Here is a 16815-nt window from a genome sequence, read left to right on the forward strand (position 1 = left end):
CTTTTGGTAAATTGATCCTCCAACCATGTCTTTGAAGAAACACTAGTTGATTCGTGTGAGATTCTGCAGAATGTAAAGACTGAGCTAGTACCAAGATATTGTCCAAATAAGGAAACACCGCAATACCCTGCTCTCTGATTACATAGAGTAGGGCACATAGAACCTTGGAAAAGATTCTTGGAGCTGTTGCTAGGAGAAATTGAAGAGCAACAAATTGGTAATTCTTGTCTAGAAAAGAGAATCTCAGGAACTGATAATGTTCTGGATGAATCGGAATATGAAGGTATGCATCCTGCAAGTCTACTGTAGACATATAATGTCCTTGCTGAAGAAAAGGCTGAATAGTCCTTATAGTCACCATCTTGAAAGTTGGTACTCTTACATAGCGATTCAACATTTTCAGATCCAGAACTTGTCTGAATGAATTTTCCTTCTTTGGGACAATGAATAGATTTGAATAAAACCCCAGACCCTATTCCTGAAAAGGAACCGGTATTATTACCCCTGAAGACTCCAGGTCTAAAACACACTTCAGGAAAGCCTGAGCTTTTACTGGATTTGCTGGGATACACGAGAGAAAGAATCTTCTAACAGGAGGTCTTACTCTGAATCCTATTCGATAACCTTGAGAGACAATGCTCTGAATCCATTGATTTTGGACAGAATTTATCCAAAAATCCTTGAAAAACCTTAATTTGCCCCCTACCAGCTAAAGCTGGAATGAGGGCTGCACCTTCATGTGGACTTAGGGGCTGACTTTGGTTTCTTAAATGGCTTGGATTTATTCCAATTTGAGGAAGGCTTCCAATTGGAAGCAGATTCCTTGGGGAAGGATTAGATTTTTGTTGCTTATTTTGACTAAAAGAACGAAAACTGTTAGAAGCCTTAGATTTTTATCCTGAGGCAGAAAAACCCATTTTCCTCCAGTAACAGTTGAAATAGAATCCGACTGAGAACCAAATAAATTATTACCTTGGAAAGAAAGAGATAATAATCTAGAATTAGATGTCATATCAGCATTCCAAGATTTAAGCCACAAAGCTCTTCTAGCTAAAATAGCTAAAGACATGGATCTAACATAAATTTTGATATAAAAAATGGCATCACAAATAAAATGATAAGCATGTTACAGTAAACTAACAATGCTAGATATGTCAGAATCCAACTCTTGTTGCGCTAAATTCTCCAACCAAAAAGTTGATGCAGCCGCAACATCAGCCAAAGAAATTGCAGGCCTGAGAAGATGACCTGAATATAAATAGGCTTTCCTTAGATATGATTCATGTTTCCTATCTAAAGGATCTTTAAACTAAGTACTGTCTTCCATAGGAATAGTGGTACGTTTAGCAAGAGTAGAAATAGCCCCATCAACTTTGGGGATTTTTTTCCCAAAACTCTATAGAAATTGCTGGTAAAGGATACAATTTTTTAAACCTTGAAGGAATAGGAGTACCTGGCTTATTCCATTCCTTAGAAATCATATCAGAAATAGGAAACACCTCTGGAGTAACCACAGGAGGTTTAAAAACAGCATTTAAATGCTTACTAGTTTTAATGTCAAGAGGACTAGCTTCCTCAATATCCAAAGTAATTAACACTTCTTTTAACAAATAACAAATATATTCTATTTTAAACAAATAAGTAGATTTGTCAGTGTCAATATCTGAGGAAGGATCTTCTGAATCAGATCCTCATCAGAGGAGGATACATCATTATGTTGCCAGTCATTTGAAATTTCTTCAAAATTTATGAGAATTTTTAAAAGACCTTTTTTGTTTATTAGAAGGCGGAAATGCAGACAAAGCCTTCTGAATAGAATCAGTAAAATTCTTTAAAATTCATAGGTATATCATGTACATTAGAAGTTGAAGGAACTGCAACTGGCAATGCACTATTACTGATGGATACATTCTCTGCGTGTAAAAGTTTATCATGACAACTATTACAAATGACATTCAGAGATATAAATTTCCACAATCTTACAACAAATGCACTTAGCTTTGGTAGAACCGATGTCAGGCAGCAACGTTCCAACAGATACTAAGGAGGCAGGATCAGATTGAGACATCTTGCAAAATGTAAAAGAAAAAACATAAAGCAAAATTATCAATTTCCTTATATGACAGTTTCAGGAAATAGAAAAAAAATGCAAACAGCATAGCCCTCTGACATAGAGAAAGGCAAGAGGCAAACAGCAATGGGGTATAAAACTACTGAAAAATTTGGCGCCAAGTATGACGCCCAACGTGAGAGAATTTATTTTGGTGCCAACAACATCCGGAAATGACACACTTGCGTTACTAACGACGCAACCGTGTGTAAGACTCCCGTGTCAACTACAACGCTGGAAGTGACGAACTAGCATCAACGAATGTACTTTTTGCGCCAAAAAAATTCTCGTGCCAAGAATGACACAATAAAGTCTAGCATTTGGCGCACCCGTGGGCCTAATGCTGCCCGCAATTTGAAAGTAAAAAGTCAATTTGAAAAAAAGACTAAACCCCAGGTAAGAAAAAAATATTTCTTAATATGTTCAATTTCCCAAATATGAAACTGACAGTCTGCACAAGGAAATACATGAACCTGACTCATGGCAAATATAAGTTCAATATATATATTTAGAACTTTATATAAATGCATAAAATGCCAGACCATAGCTGGGGTGTCTTATGTAATAAAAAACATACTTACCAAAAAGACACCCATCCACATATAGCAGATAGCCAAACCAGTACTGAAACAGTTATCAGTAGAGGAAATTGTAAATTGAGAGTATATCGTCAATCTGAAAAGGGAGGTAGGAGATGAATCTCTACAACCGATAACAGAGAACCTATGAAATAGATCTCTCGAGAGGAAAACCATTGCATTCAATGAGTGATAGTCTCCACATCCCTCTGACATTCGCTGAACTCTGAGAGGAACCGGGCTTCAAAATGCTGAGAAGTGCATATCAACGTAGAAATCTTAGCACAAACTTACTTCACCACCTCCATAGGAGGCAATGTTTGTAAAACTGAATTGTGGGTGTGGTGAGGGGTGTATTTATAGGCATTTTGAGGTTTGGGAAACTTTGTCCCTAAAAACACATCCTATATTGAAAAACAGAGAAACTGTAAGGAAATCCCAAATTAGCGTAACTACTAATAGTGACTGAAATTGCCACAAAGAGTAAACAATGTAATGATTGCTGTCAGCTTTTCTCACTTTAGTGAGAAAAGCTGACAGCAATCATTACATTGTTTACTCTTTGTGGCAATTTCAGTCACTATTAGTAGTAACGCTAATTTGGGATTTCCTTACAGTTTCTCTGTTTTTCAATATAGGATGTGTTGTTTTTAGGGTTGTATATCCGTGCTTTTATTTTTTACTTTTCATATATTTTTTTGTGCATATGATATATTAACCATTTTAGCAGATAATATTCTGTCATTGTGTATTTTACATTTACCTTAGGGAGACGTCACTTTTTATAAATCAACTATTGTATATTGTTTTATTTCAATATTGATTTTATTAAAACTTATAGGCCTAGATTTGGAGTTTGGCGGTAAAAGGGCTGTTAACGCTCCGCGGGCTTTTTTCTGGCCGCACCATAAAATTAACTCTGGTATAGAGAGTTCAAACAAATGCTGCGTTAGGCTCCAAAAAAGGAGCGTAGAGCATTTTTACCGCAAATGCAACTCTCGATACCAGAGTTGCTTACGGACGATCCGATCAGCCAATAGAATGCGAGCTCAATCTGATTGGCTGATTGGATCAGCCAATCGGATTGAACTTGATTCTGATTGGCTGATGCCATCAGCCAATCAGAAAATTCCTACCTTAATTCCGATTGGCTGATAGAATCCTATCAGCCAATCGGAATTCGAGGGACGCCATCTTGGATGACGTCCCTTAAAGGAACCGTCATTAGTCGGGAGACAACTGAAGAAGAGGATGGATCCGCGTCGCCTGCTTCAAGATGGACCCGCTCCGCACCGGATGGAAGAAGATCGAAGATGCCGCTTGGAGAAGATGTTTGCCGGTCCGGATGTCCTCTTCTTGCCGGATAGGAGGAAGACTTTGGAGCCTCTTCTGGACCTCTTCAGCACCGGATGATGGATCGCCAACCCCCGCTTGGGTTGGATGAAGATGTTGGAGCCAGGACGGATCGGTGATACCTGGATGGTGAAGACAAGGTAGGAAGATCTTCAGGGGCTTAGTGTTAGGTTTATTTAAGGGGGGTTTGGGTTAGATTAGGGGTATGTGGGTGGTGGGTTATTGTATTTATTCTTTTACAGGCAAAAGAGCTGAAATTCTTGGGGCATGCCCCGCAAAGGGCCCTGTTCAGGGCTGGTAAGGTAAAAGAGCTTGTAACTTTTTTAATTTAGAATAGGGTAGGGAATTTTTTATTTTGGGGGGCTTTGTTATTTTATTAGGGGGCTTAGAGTAGGTGTAATTCGTTTAAAATTGTTGTAATATTTTTCTTATGTTTGTAAATATTTTTTTATTTTTTGTAACTTAGCTAGTTTATTTAATTGTATTTATTTGTAGGAATTGTGTTTAATTAATTTATTGATAGTGTAGTGTTAGGTTAATTGTAGGTAATTGTAGGTAGTTTATTTAATTAATTTATTGATAGGGTAGTGTTAGGTTTAATTATATCTTAGGTTAGGATTTATTTTACAGGTAAATTTGTTATTATTTTAACTAGGTAACTATTAAATAGTTCTTAACTATTTAATAGCTATTGTACCTGGTTAAAATAATTACAAAGTTGCCTGTAAAATAAATATTAATCCTAAAATAGCTACAATGTAATTATAATTTATATTGTAGCTATATTAGGATTTATTTTACAGGTAAGTATTTAGCTTTAAATAGGAATCATTTATTTAATAAGAGTTAATTTATTTAGTTAGATGTAAATTATATTTAAGTTAGGGGGGTGTTAGTGTTAGGGTTAGACTTAGCTTTAGGGGTTAATACATTTATTAGAATAGCGGTGAGCTCCGCTCGGCAGATTAGGGGTTAATAATTGAAGGTAGGTGTCGGCGATGTTAGGGAGGGCAGATTAGGGGTTAATAAGTGTAGGCAGGTGTCGGCGACGTTGAGGGGGGCAGATTAGGGGTTAATAAATATAATATAGGGGTCGGCGGGGTTAGGGGCAGCAGATTAGGGGTACATAAGTATAACGTAGGTGGCGGTCGGCAGATTAGGGGTTAAAAATTTTAATCGAGTGGCGGCGATGTGGGGGGAGCTCGGTTTAGGGGTACATAGGTAGTTTATGGGTGTTAGTGTACTTTAGGGTACAGTAGTTAAGAGCTTTATGAACCGGCGTTAGCCAGAAAGCTCTTAACTCCTGCTATTTTCAGGCGGCTGGAGTTTTGTCGTTAGAGCTCTAACGCTCACTTCAGAAATGACTCTAAATACCGGCGTTAGAAAGATCCCATTGAAAAGATAGGATACGCAATTGACGTAAGGGGATCTGCGGTATGGAAAAGTCGCGGCTGAAAAGTGAGCGTTAGACCCTTTAATCACTGACTCCAAATACCAGCGGGCGGCCAAAACCAGCGTTAGGAGCCTCTAACGCTGGTTTTGACGGCTACCGCCGAACTCCAAATCTAGGCCTTAGTGTTGATATCTTTGGCTTCTAGCGCCTCCCTTTAACCAACCCTTTTTTCTTAATCCTTTTTTGAGACAATATTTGGGGATATTGTCTAATAACATAATTTATGTAAGAACTTACCTGATAAATTCATTTCTTTCATATTAGCAAGAGTCCATGAGCTAGTGACGTATGGGATATACATTCCTACCAGGAGGGGCAAAGTTTCCCAAACCTTAAAATGCCTATAAATACACCCCTCACCACACCCACAATTCAGTTTAACGAATAGCCAAGAAGTGGGGTGATAAAAAAGGAGCGAAAGCATCAAAAAAATAAGGAATTGGAATAATTGTGCTTTATACAAAAAATCATATCCACCACAAAAAAGGATGGGCCTCATGGACTCTTGCTAATATGAAAGAAATGAATTTATCAGGTAAGTTCTTACATAAATTATGTTTTCTTTCATGTAATTAGCAAGAGTCCATGAGCTAGTGACGTATGGGATAATAAATACCCAAGATGTGGAACTTCCACGCAAGAGTCACTAGAGAGGGAGGGATAAAATAAAGACAGCCAATGCCGCTGAAAAATTAATCCACTACCCAAATCAAAAAAGTTTCTGCAGTTTGAAGCAGAAGAATCAAACTGAAACAGCTGCCTGAAGTACCATTCTACCAAAACTGCTTCTAAGAAGAGAAAACATCAAAATGGTAGAACATAGTAAAAGTATGCAAAGAAGACCAAGTCATTGCTTTGCAAATCTGATCAACAGAAGCTTCATTCTTAAAAAGCCCAGGAAGTAGAAACTTACTTAGTAGAATGAGCCATAATCCTCCGAGGCGGGAATCCACCCGACTCCAAATAAGCATGATGAATCAAAAGTGAAAGCAAGATGCAAAATAAATGGCAGAAGCATTTTGACCTTCCTAACACCAGAAAAGATAACAAATAGACTAGAAGACTATCTGAAATCTGAATAGCTTCAACATAAGATTTCAAAACTCTTACCATGTCCAAAGAATGTAAGAATCTTACCAAAGAAGTCTTAGTAAAAGACAATAATTCCTCCCTAATGTTGATAGAAATCACAACTTTAGGTAAAAATTGAAATGAGGATAGCAAAAACCACCTTATCCTGATAAATCAGAAAAAGGAGACTCACAAGAAAGAACAGATAATTAAAAATTGTTCTAGCTGAAGAGATGTCTAAAAAGAACAATACTTTCCATGAAAGTAAATAATGTCTAGAGAAAACATATGCTCAAATAGAAGAGCCTGTAAAGCCTTTAGAACCAAAATAAAACTCCAAGGAGGAGAAATTGCCTTAATGACAGGTTTGATAAGAACCAAAGCCTGAACAAAATAATGAATAACAGGAAGGAACACTGCCTTACCCTGATGAAAAATCAGAAAAGGAGATCCACAAGAAAGAAGAGTTTCTGAGTTTTCTGCTCTAACAGAAGAGATAACCAAAAGGAACAATACTTTCCAAGAAAGTCATTTTAATGTCCAGAGAACGCAAAGGTTCAAACGGAGGAGCCTGTAAAGCCCTCAGTACCAAATTGAGACTCCAAGGAGGAGATATTGATTTAATGACAGGCTTGATACAAACCAAAGCCTGTACAAAACAATGAATATCAGAATGAATAGCAATCTTTCTGTGAAAAAGAACAGAATGAGTAGAGATTTGTCCTTTCAAATAACTTGCAGACAAAACCAACCTGAAAAATTGTAAAATTCTAGGAATTCTAAAAGAATGCCAAAAGAATTTATGAGAAGAACACCAAGAAATGAAAGTCTTCCAAACTCGATAATAAATCTTTCTAGAGACAGATTTACAAACCTGCAACATAGTATTAATCACTGAGTCAGAGAAACCTCTATTACTAAGAATCAAACGTTCAATCTCCATATCTTCAAATTAAATGATTTGAGATCCTGATGGAAAAATGGGCCTTGAGATAAAAGGTCTGGTCTTAACGGAAATGTCCAAGGTTGGCAACTGGCCATCCGAATGAGATCCGCATACCAAAATCTGTGAGGCCATGCTGGAAGCACCAGCAGTACAAACGAACGCTCCATTAGAATTTTTGAAGAACTAGAGGCGGAAGATAGACAGAATGATAATTCCAAGGAAGTGTCAATGCATAAGCTACTTCCGCCTGAGGATCCCCGGACCTGAAATAGGCCCCTGGGAAATTCCTTGTTAAGACGAGAGGCCAACAGATCTATTTCTGGAAGCCCTCACATCTGAAAAACATATCTGGGTAAAGACCATTCTCCCGGATGTAAAGCTTAACAGAGATAATCCGCTTCCCAAACGTCTATACCTGGGAAAAGGACCCCAGAATTTAGATAGGAGCTGGATTTAGCCCAAGCAAATATCCGAGATACTTTGTCACAGTCTAAAGACTGATAGTCACACCCTGATGATTGACATACACCAGATGTGATAATGTCTGAAAAAAACAATTAACGTCTCTTCTTCAAAAGAAACCAACTGAAGAACTCTGGGAATGCACGGAGTTCCAAAATATCAAATGGTAATCTCGCCTCCTGAGATTTCCAAACCCCTTGTGCTGACCGAGAACCTCAGACAGCCTTCCAACCTAAAAGACTCGCATCTATAGAGATCATGGTCCAGGTTGAAAGAATCGGAGACCTGTAGAACTAAATGATGGTGATCTTAACCACCGAATCAAAGATAGATAAACATAGAATTCGAAGATTTAAAAAGTGAAATCCTAGAATCCCTGCACCATTATGCAGCATAAAAAAACTGGAAAGGTTTTCTATGAAAATGAGCAAAGGAAAATGAATCCAATGCTGCAGCCATAAGACCTAAATTTCCATGCATATATAGCAACTGAAGGAAATAGAGACTGAAGGTACCGACAGACGGAACCCAATAAGAAAAAAATCACTTATCTGTTAGAGACAAAGACAGTGACACAATCTGGAAACCTAAAAAAGGTGACCCTTGTGTGAGGAATCAAGAGCTTTTGATAAAAAGATCCTCTAACCATGTCTTGAAAAACAAAATTGAATCATATGAGATTCCGTAGTCTCAGAAAATAAAAATAAATCTGAATGAAAACAGAAATGAAGATATGCATCTATTGTATCTAATGAAAACAAATAATACTATCACTGACCAAAAAAAGTCAGAATAGACCATATAAATACCAATCTAAAAGATGGTACATTTATATAATAAAAAGATTTTCTATCGAGGAGGCGGAGCCGGTAGCGACCGAGATGGCCGCATAAACTCCAGGCTCCGTGTAAGCCAGACAACTAAAGGCATGAATGCCATCAATTTTGGGCTTTTTATTTGATGAGACACTGAGATACAAGCCTAACATGTGGCACTCATAATGAGCGCAAACTTCGACATCGGAGCCAGACGTTACAGCACAGACAACAAGGGAAGCTTCGTGGCGTATAATACTAATGGCGGCATAACGAACAACGGCTCCTAACATGAAAACAGAGCTTCGGGCACAACACTCAGCACAATACCTCTAGCCACCTTACAAAGCGAACTGTTCAAGAGGAGAACAAACTCCAGAGTCGGCTGTCTGAATTGACGCGGGGAGCATTTATGAGAAGGGCCCGCGGCTGCAAGCAGGTAATTGGCGGGCTCTGATATATAAATGGTGGCGCTGTGATGATGTGAGTGGGGAAGCCCCAGAGACATTTTTACATACTTAGAAGGAACGGGCTTAATCCTTGTAATCCACGGGCTGCAAAATTGAATGTAAAGGTGACAAAAGACCCCACCAAGAGCTCCGGGTGGCCTCCCAGAACGATTTACACATATGCTAACCAAATAAACATATAAGTCAAGTGCCCAAAGATATCTATCGGCCCACAGCAGCTACACAACCTATATAGCCACGTGGGAGGTGATTCTTAGCTGAATAAAAAGCTCAAGGAACGCTAATTTCACGGCTTTTGAGGTGCATTAACACAATAAACGACAACAAATTAGACCGCGTAACTTGAGACTTTTGCACATCAAATGGCCTCTAAGAGAAATACCAAATCGGACAGACTGTCTAAACCACCCTTAAGCAAAGGTTCCACAGTGGCCTCCTACTTTAACTCCGCTGAAAACACTAGTGTGCAGCCAAACAGCACTGCCCCATCTATAATGGAATCTCCAAAATCACAAAAGACACAAGATGATTCACAAATGTCAAATACGATTCAGATTCCTTCAACCATACTGTCTACACTCCCATCCAAGCAGGATATTGCGGACATTGTCAGGGCATGTGTTCGTGAAGAACTAGCGGACCTGAAGCAGGATGTTACTGCAATTGGATTTAGAGTGGAGGCACTCGAGGAAAATAATGACACCATGAGAGAAGATATAGACAGCCTACAATCCCAAGCAGACACCACTACTTCTACTATTGAGGCCTTACACTCTAAAATTGAAGACCTAGAAAATAGGAGTAGAAGAAAGAACCTTAGGATCAGGGGAGTACCCGAATCAGTACTGCCTAAGGATCTGCCTACATATCTGCCTGCACTATTTAATCACCTAAAGGGTGCTGCATCTAAAGAAGATATCCCGTGGGATAGGGCCCACAGAGCATTGAGAGCCAGACCGCCAGATTCAGCCCCACCCAGGGACATCATTATCAAATTCAGAAATTATAGGGATAAAGAAGAAATCCTTATTTTGTCAAGAAAAAACCAGCCTATTCGTTTCAGAGGCACAGTGATACAATTTTACGCAGATCTCTCACAGAGAACATTGCAGAAACGCAAAGAATTTTCACCTCTGACAACTTCTGCGCAATAAACGAATACCATACAGATGGGGATTCCCAACCCACCTCATAGTGATACATGAGGAAAGAAGAGTGATATGTGACGATATTTCAGAAGCCCCAAAGTTCGGCGAAATACTACGACTAGACCCACCAGATTCTGTTAATCCATCATCTACTGGACCCCCAAGCAACAATCAACAGCGAGTGCGAAACAACTGGTCTCTTATTCCAGCTAAAGCACAAAAACGTCCTGCAGCCGCTAGGACATTAGAAGTTGAGACCTGAATATATAAGGACCTTCATTTTTTATGTTTAAATAGTTTTTATTGTTTTATATTTTTTGAAGAACAAGAGTACATAAATAAAATAATATAACATTAATTGTCTTTTCTTCTGTTGTCTTCTGAATTGGGATATACTGTGTTACATGCTTACAGTGTCACATAAGTTTCAGATAGTTAGTTTGTACAGGTGTTAATAACAATGTATTGTTTACTGGTTATATAAATATCTTCACTTTATAGTTTTGTCCATACATGAGCAGTAATACCGTGGATTCAACAAGAGATTATCATCATTTAAACTATATATTGCATTCATCTTTAAACTGCATCCTCCACATTGATGGTTCTTCTTATTTCTTGTATCTATATTACTCTACATACATACATCCTGCTGAAACTTTTTTAATTAAGGGTGATCTTATGTACCCAGAAATATCCCATATCTTAAAATACATTATCTAATAAACATAGGGTTGGGTAACTTGGAATTGAAAATTGAAAAGGGGACGTCACATCATTCCTTAGTCTATATTATATGTATATCAATGAGTTTAGTTTGTCTATAGTTTGATGGCCACTTAGATCTCTGCTCTCCAGCTATCTCATGGGGTTGAGGAACCTTTGCTTATCCAGTAATACCATACTGTTTGGACTGTTTCTTTGTTATCTAGTGTATTTGACGCCAACTCGTACATGGTATATGTATGTTGGATTTTGTTGTATATCTCTGTCCAAGTTGGAACTCCAGTCTTCCAATATTTGGCAATGCATATCCTTGTGATCGTGCATAAGATCCTAAAGAATGTATTTATATGTTTATTATATTTCCCGATATGTTCGTGTAATAAAGCCTGTTGAATCGTGAGACTGATATTTTCATCTAGGATCTGGCTGAGGAAGATAGTCTGTTCCATGTCCCTTTCACTTCTCTACAGTCCCACCACATGTGTCTATAAGTCCCTATTTCTCCACAGCCTCTATAACATAACCTGCTGCCCTGTGGGTACATATGGGCCGTTCTTGTCGGGGTCAAGTACCACCGATAGATAGTTTTATTAACATTTTCTTTAAGATCTACACTAATCAACCCTTTCTCAGCATTCTGAAACAGTGATTCCCATTCTTTTATGTTTTTACAAATAAGTAGTTCCTGTTCCCATGCCAGCATAATCATAGTCTTGGAGGTATTGTGGTTGGCCTGTATAGACACATATAGTAAAGATATAGTATGTTTGTTACGGTCCTCTGTTTTACAGAAGATTTCTATTGGTGTGGTGGTCTCTTCTCTAGGGTGTTTTAGATATGTTTGTAAGGCTGAGTGTATCTGTAGATACATATACCAGTGTAGTTTCAGTTGGTCTATCTTTGTCTGTAGTTGATTAAATGTTATTATGTTTCTTCCTGTTAAGTAGTCTGCTACTCTGTACAAGCCCTTATTTTCCCATTTTTTAAGCTGAGCCCAGAGTTCCTCTGGCATTATGTGTCTAATCGGTATTGATAGGGAGTACTGTTATAAGAGTTTATATTTTATTCTCGCTGTCTTCCAGGTCTTTATAGTGAGGTTGGTGGTGTAAGGTTTGGGTGTCTTCCCATCCCCCTGTGCCTTCCCTGGGTCCCAGACAATTAAATCTGTCTCATCCCAACCCCCTATTTTCGCTTCCAGTGTGGGCCATATAATTTCCTTCGACCTTTTCAAGAGTAGTGAGTCCTGAGCTAGTCTGGCTGCATTGTAGTAGTCCATTAGGTTTGGCGCTCCAATGCCCCCTAACGACTTATGTCTGGTTAAAACGGACTTTGCTATCCTGTTCGTTTTATCTCCTCTAATAAATATTGAAATTTCTTTTTGCATTGTTTCTAAATCCGCTTTTATTATTTTTATAGGGAGGGTTCTAAATAAGTATAGTATTCGTGGCATGGCATTCATTTTCACCGCCGCTATTCTACCCAGCCATGAAAAATTAAAGCTCTTCCATTTTGCCAGGTCCCGTCTTATTTGTCTAAATAATGGGGTGTAATTTACTTTGTATAGTTGTGTGGAGCAAGTTGGGAGCTGTATTCCCAGGTATTTTAGTGTGTGTCTCATCCACTTAAAATTAAATTGTGTTTCTAATAATGTCTGAGTCTGCTGGGATATCGCAATGGGCAAAGCTTCACATTTGTCTGGATTGATTTTAAATCCCGAAATAGTTGAGAAGTTCCTTATTAATTGATAGAGATTGGGTAAAGATATTAATGGGTTCGTCAAAGTCAATAAAATATCGTCAGCAAAGAGGGATAGTTTGTATTCTGATGTGTTTATCTTGACCCCCTGATATATCTGTTTGTGAGCGAATCGTGACTGCTAGTGGTTCTATACAGAGTGCAAAAAGCAATGGGGACAGGGGACATCCCTGTCTGGTGCCATTACAAATTGGGAAGGATTTTGACTTATATCCTGTTGATGAGACCTGGGCCTCTGGACACGAGTATATAACTTTTAAGGCTTTTATGAATGCTCCCTCAAAACCCATATGATGTAGTACCAAGAACATATAGTCCCAGTCTATTCTATCAAACGCCTTCTCCACATCCAAAGATAGGAGCAGAGAAGGCGTCCGTGTCTCTCCTAAGAATTGTATTAAGTTAGTAACTTTTCGGATGTTGTCTGGGGCTTCCCTATCCTTGATAAATCCCACCTGGTCTGGATGAACCAAGTGGGGAATGATGTGTTTAAGGCGGTTTGCTATTACTTTGTAAATATTTTAAGATCCTGATTTATGAGAGATATTGGGCGGTAATTCTGGCATTTTTTGTGGTCTCTTCCTGGCTTGGGGATTACAACTATCTTAGCAGCTAGTAATTCTGGGGGGATCTCTCCTCCTTCCATCATGTGATTACAGAATTTCACCAGGTGTGGGACTAGTGAGTTTTTAAATAGTTTGTAGTATTCGGCTGGGAAGCCATCTGGTCCTGCCGCCTTTCCAGTTTTAAGATCTTTGATGGCCCCTAGTATTTCTATAGTGGAGATAGGTGCGTTAATTGTTTCCTTTTGTTCTATGGTTATATTTGGTAATAGAGTTTGGGAGAAGAATTTTGAGGTGAGTGTTTCTGTCTCTTTATTATGTATAACTTTTTTCCCCGTTATATAATTCTCCATAGTACATTGCAAAAGTATCTACAATTTCTTGCGGATGTGAGGTCGTAGTGTTATTTAGTGTCTCTATTAGCGGAATCGCGGAGGCCTTACATCTCTCTCTGATTTTGTGTGCCATGTATCTATCCGGTTTGTTCGCGAATATAAAGTATTGTGCCTGGATTTTGTGAATGGCTCTAGTGGCTTGTGTGTGGAGTAGTGAAGCTAGGGCAGATCTTTTAGTTTGAAGTAGCTTTAGGTTGGCTTTATTTTTGTTATGTTTGTATCGCCTTTCTAATCCCTCAATCTCTACGTGAAGTTGTTGTACTTGCTGTCTATATTTCTGAACCTGTCTTGCTTTTTCTTTAATTAGTATCCCTCTTAGGACCGCCTTATGTGCTGCCCATGTAATCCCTGGGTTAGTTGTGGTGTCTGTGTTTATGTGCCAGTATTCAGTTAATTGTTGTAATACATTGTCGTGTATTTGGGGGTTTTTAATGTAAGACGAGTCAAAAGTCCAAGTTCTGCTTCTACCTGGGTCACTTATGCCGTTAATCTGTAGAGTGATTATGGAATGGTCAGACCACACACAGGTGTGTATCTGAGAACTATCTAGTAGAGGTTGTAAAATCTGACTCACATATTATATAGTCAAGTCTGACATAGGTTTTGTGTGCTGCTGAGTAGAACGTTGTGTCATCTGTCTGACCATACAGGGTATTCCATGTCTCTATCAAAGAGTGGGGATGTAGACTGTCCTTAATTGATTTAACAATACGATTGTGTCTAGCTTGTTTGTTGGTCAAGGGTTTGATGTTGGTGGGATTAATAGGTGACATAGTGACATTGAAATCCCCGGCTAAGAATATTTTAGTATGTGACCATTGTGTGAGTAAATATGATATGTGATGAAAAAATTTGTGTTGATTCTCATTTGGTGCGTATATATTGCATAGTGTAATTTCTGAATCTAGTATTCTACCTTTGACAATCAGGTATCTTCCGTCAGTATCTGTTATTATGGTTTCTGCAGTAAAATTGAGTGATGAATGTATCAGGATGGATGTGCCTCTTTTTTTAGATATTGCTGTAGAATGATAGTGGGTATTAAAGTGTTTTGCCCAATATTTAGGAATGCTATCTTTAAGTAAGTGAGTTTCCTGGAGGAACAGTATGTTAGCTTGTAGGGATGTGTATTGCGTCATCGCTATTCTTCTTTTAACGTCAGTGTTTAACCCCCTCACATTGTGGGATAATATTTTTATTTTAGGGTTCATAGTGTTGTGTCTATGTGTGGATGTTGTAAAAGGAATTTTTTTACCTGTGGATCACTGGGCTGGATACTTAGCTGAATTACTTGCAGGAGATCAGGATTGCATTTAGTGGTCTCTGCTGTGTCGTCACTGGGGGAGGGGAGGGAGTCAAAAAGAGAAAACATTATTGAATACAGAATAAACAGCATTTTATAGTCCTCAACAGTAGGACCTTTAGTTAGTAATCTATGAAATACCATGAAAATAAACACAGAAAAGTCTATCATACTGGGGGAAGATTAATCTCCACCACATTATACGGCCTTTGTAAACAGAACTCTAAAAGAACTTTCAAAAATCGAGTCCCGTCGTAGTGTCCCCATCTAGGGATATAGCAGGTAAAGTCTCTTCTCCATATATTCTTGAGGCGGGTTAGACTTTCATCACTCTTTAGTTCTCTTAGTCATTCTTCTTTGTATTTTCCCCTTGTAGGGGGAACCTAACATATTTATAGTTATGATCTTTGACTAGGTCTTCTTGGAGGTTTTGCCCCTTGTTTCCTTGGTTTTCTGTTTCTTATGGCTGATCTTTTGCCATTTAGATAGTTCTGGCTGCCTGCCTGGGTCTTTGCTTTTTGTTGGGTTTGTTGTTGAAGCTGGAATATTAGGGATTTCTAGGTCTAGAATCTTGCAGATCTCTGGAATGTCCTCTGGATCTTTTAGTGTGATCGTCTTAGAGTCTTTTATTATGTATAGGGCAAATGGAAACCCCCATCTATATTGTATCTGATGTTTTCTAAGTATAGTGGTAAGCGGACGTAAGGTCCCTCTCCTCTGCAGTGTTCTCACACTAAGATCTTGGTAGAATTGGATAACATTTCCTTGATATTTGAAGGTTGGGTGCTTTCTTGCAGCTTGTAGGATTTTGTCTTTATCTGGAAAAAATGTTAATTTGATTATAATGTCTCTCGGCGGTAGGCCTGGTTTGGGTTTAGGTTTTAACGCTCTGTGTGCTCTCTCAATATGAAAGACATAGTCCGCTGGAGAGTTAGTGATTTGAGTGAAGAGCTGGGTGAGGTATGCAGGGGTTTCCGTAGGAGTGATTTCTTCCGGGACTCCTTTGAGGCGGATGTTATTCCTCCTGCTCCTATTCTCCAAATCTTCAATTTTATCTTGGAAGTCCTCTAGTAGTTGTTGTTGTGTAGACATGGTTTGCTCCATTTCATCCATTTGATCCACCATGGCATCCTTTTGGTCTTCTAATGTCTCTATTCTGTTACCCATCTCAAAAAGGTCAGATTTGATTTCAGAAAGGCTGCTGGTCACGGATGAGTGTATGGAATCAATTTTTTCCCATAATTTCTCAAAGTTATCAGCAATGTCCTGTTTGGACACTAGGTTTTTGAGGTCAGCTTTTGTTAGTGGACTGTTGTCATGTGTTAACTGATGAGAGTCAGTGTCAGATTCTTCATCCCCCTCTGTGTCTGGGGGTTGTTTACTTGTTTGGGAGGCTTTAAAAAATGTTGACATGGCTGATGGTTTAATTGGTTTCTCCCCTTTAGCTGATCTTTTAGAAGACATCTTGTAGATGAAGAAGTATATATGAGATAGATGTTCGGTTAACTTATAGGTAATATATTGTGAAAACACCAGTGGTATATGAGGTAACCTAGTGTTTCTTCTGATATGGCTATTCAGGCAGGCAGCAGATAAAAAATTACAACAAGAGGCCAAATCTATGTTTCTATATCATATTGATAATGGCCCTAGTGTGCTTCTGTATA

The 16815-nt window shown here is 38.6% G+C and overlaps 1 protein-coding gene across 1 annotated transcript in view; it reads right to left on the minus strand.

Annotated features, from left to right (window-relative positions):
• LOC128664702 (zona pellucida sperm-binding protein 3-like) overlaps positions 1-16815 on the minus strand; it is a 47592-nt gene that overhangs the window by 17524 nt on the left and 13253 nt on the right. The gene's annotated exons all lie outside the window — the stretch shown is intronic.

This window comes from Bombina bombina, chromosome 6 (assembly GCF_027579735.1).
Source record: "Bombina bombina isolate aBomBom1 chromosome 6, aBomBom1.pri, whole genome shotgun sequence".
NCBI lineage: Eukaryota > Metazoa > Chordata > Amphibia > Anura > Bombinatoridae > Bombina > Bombina bombina.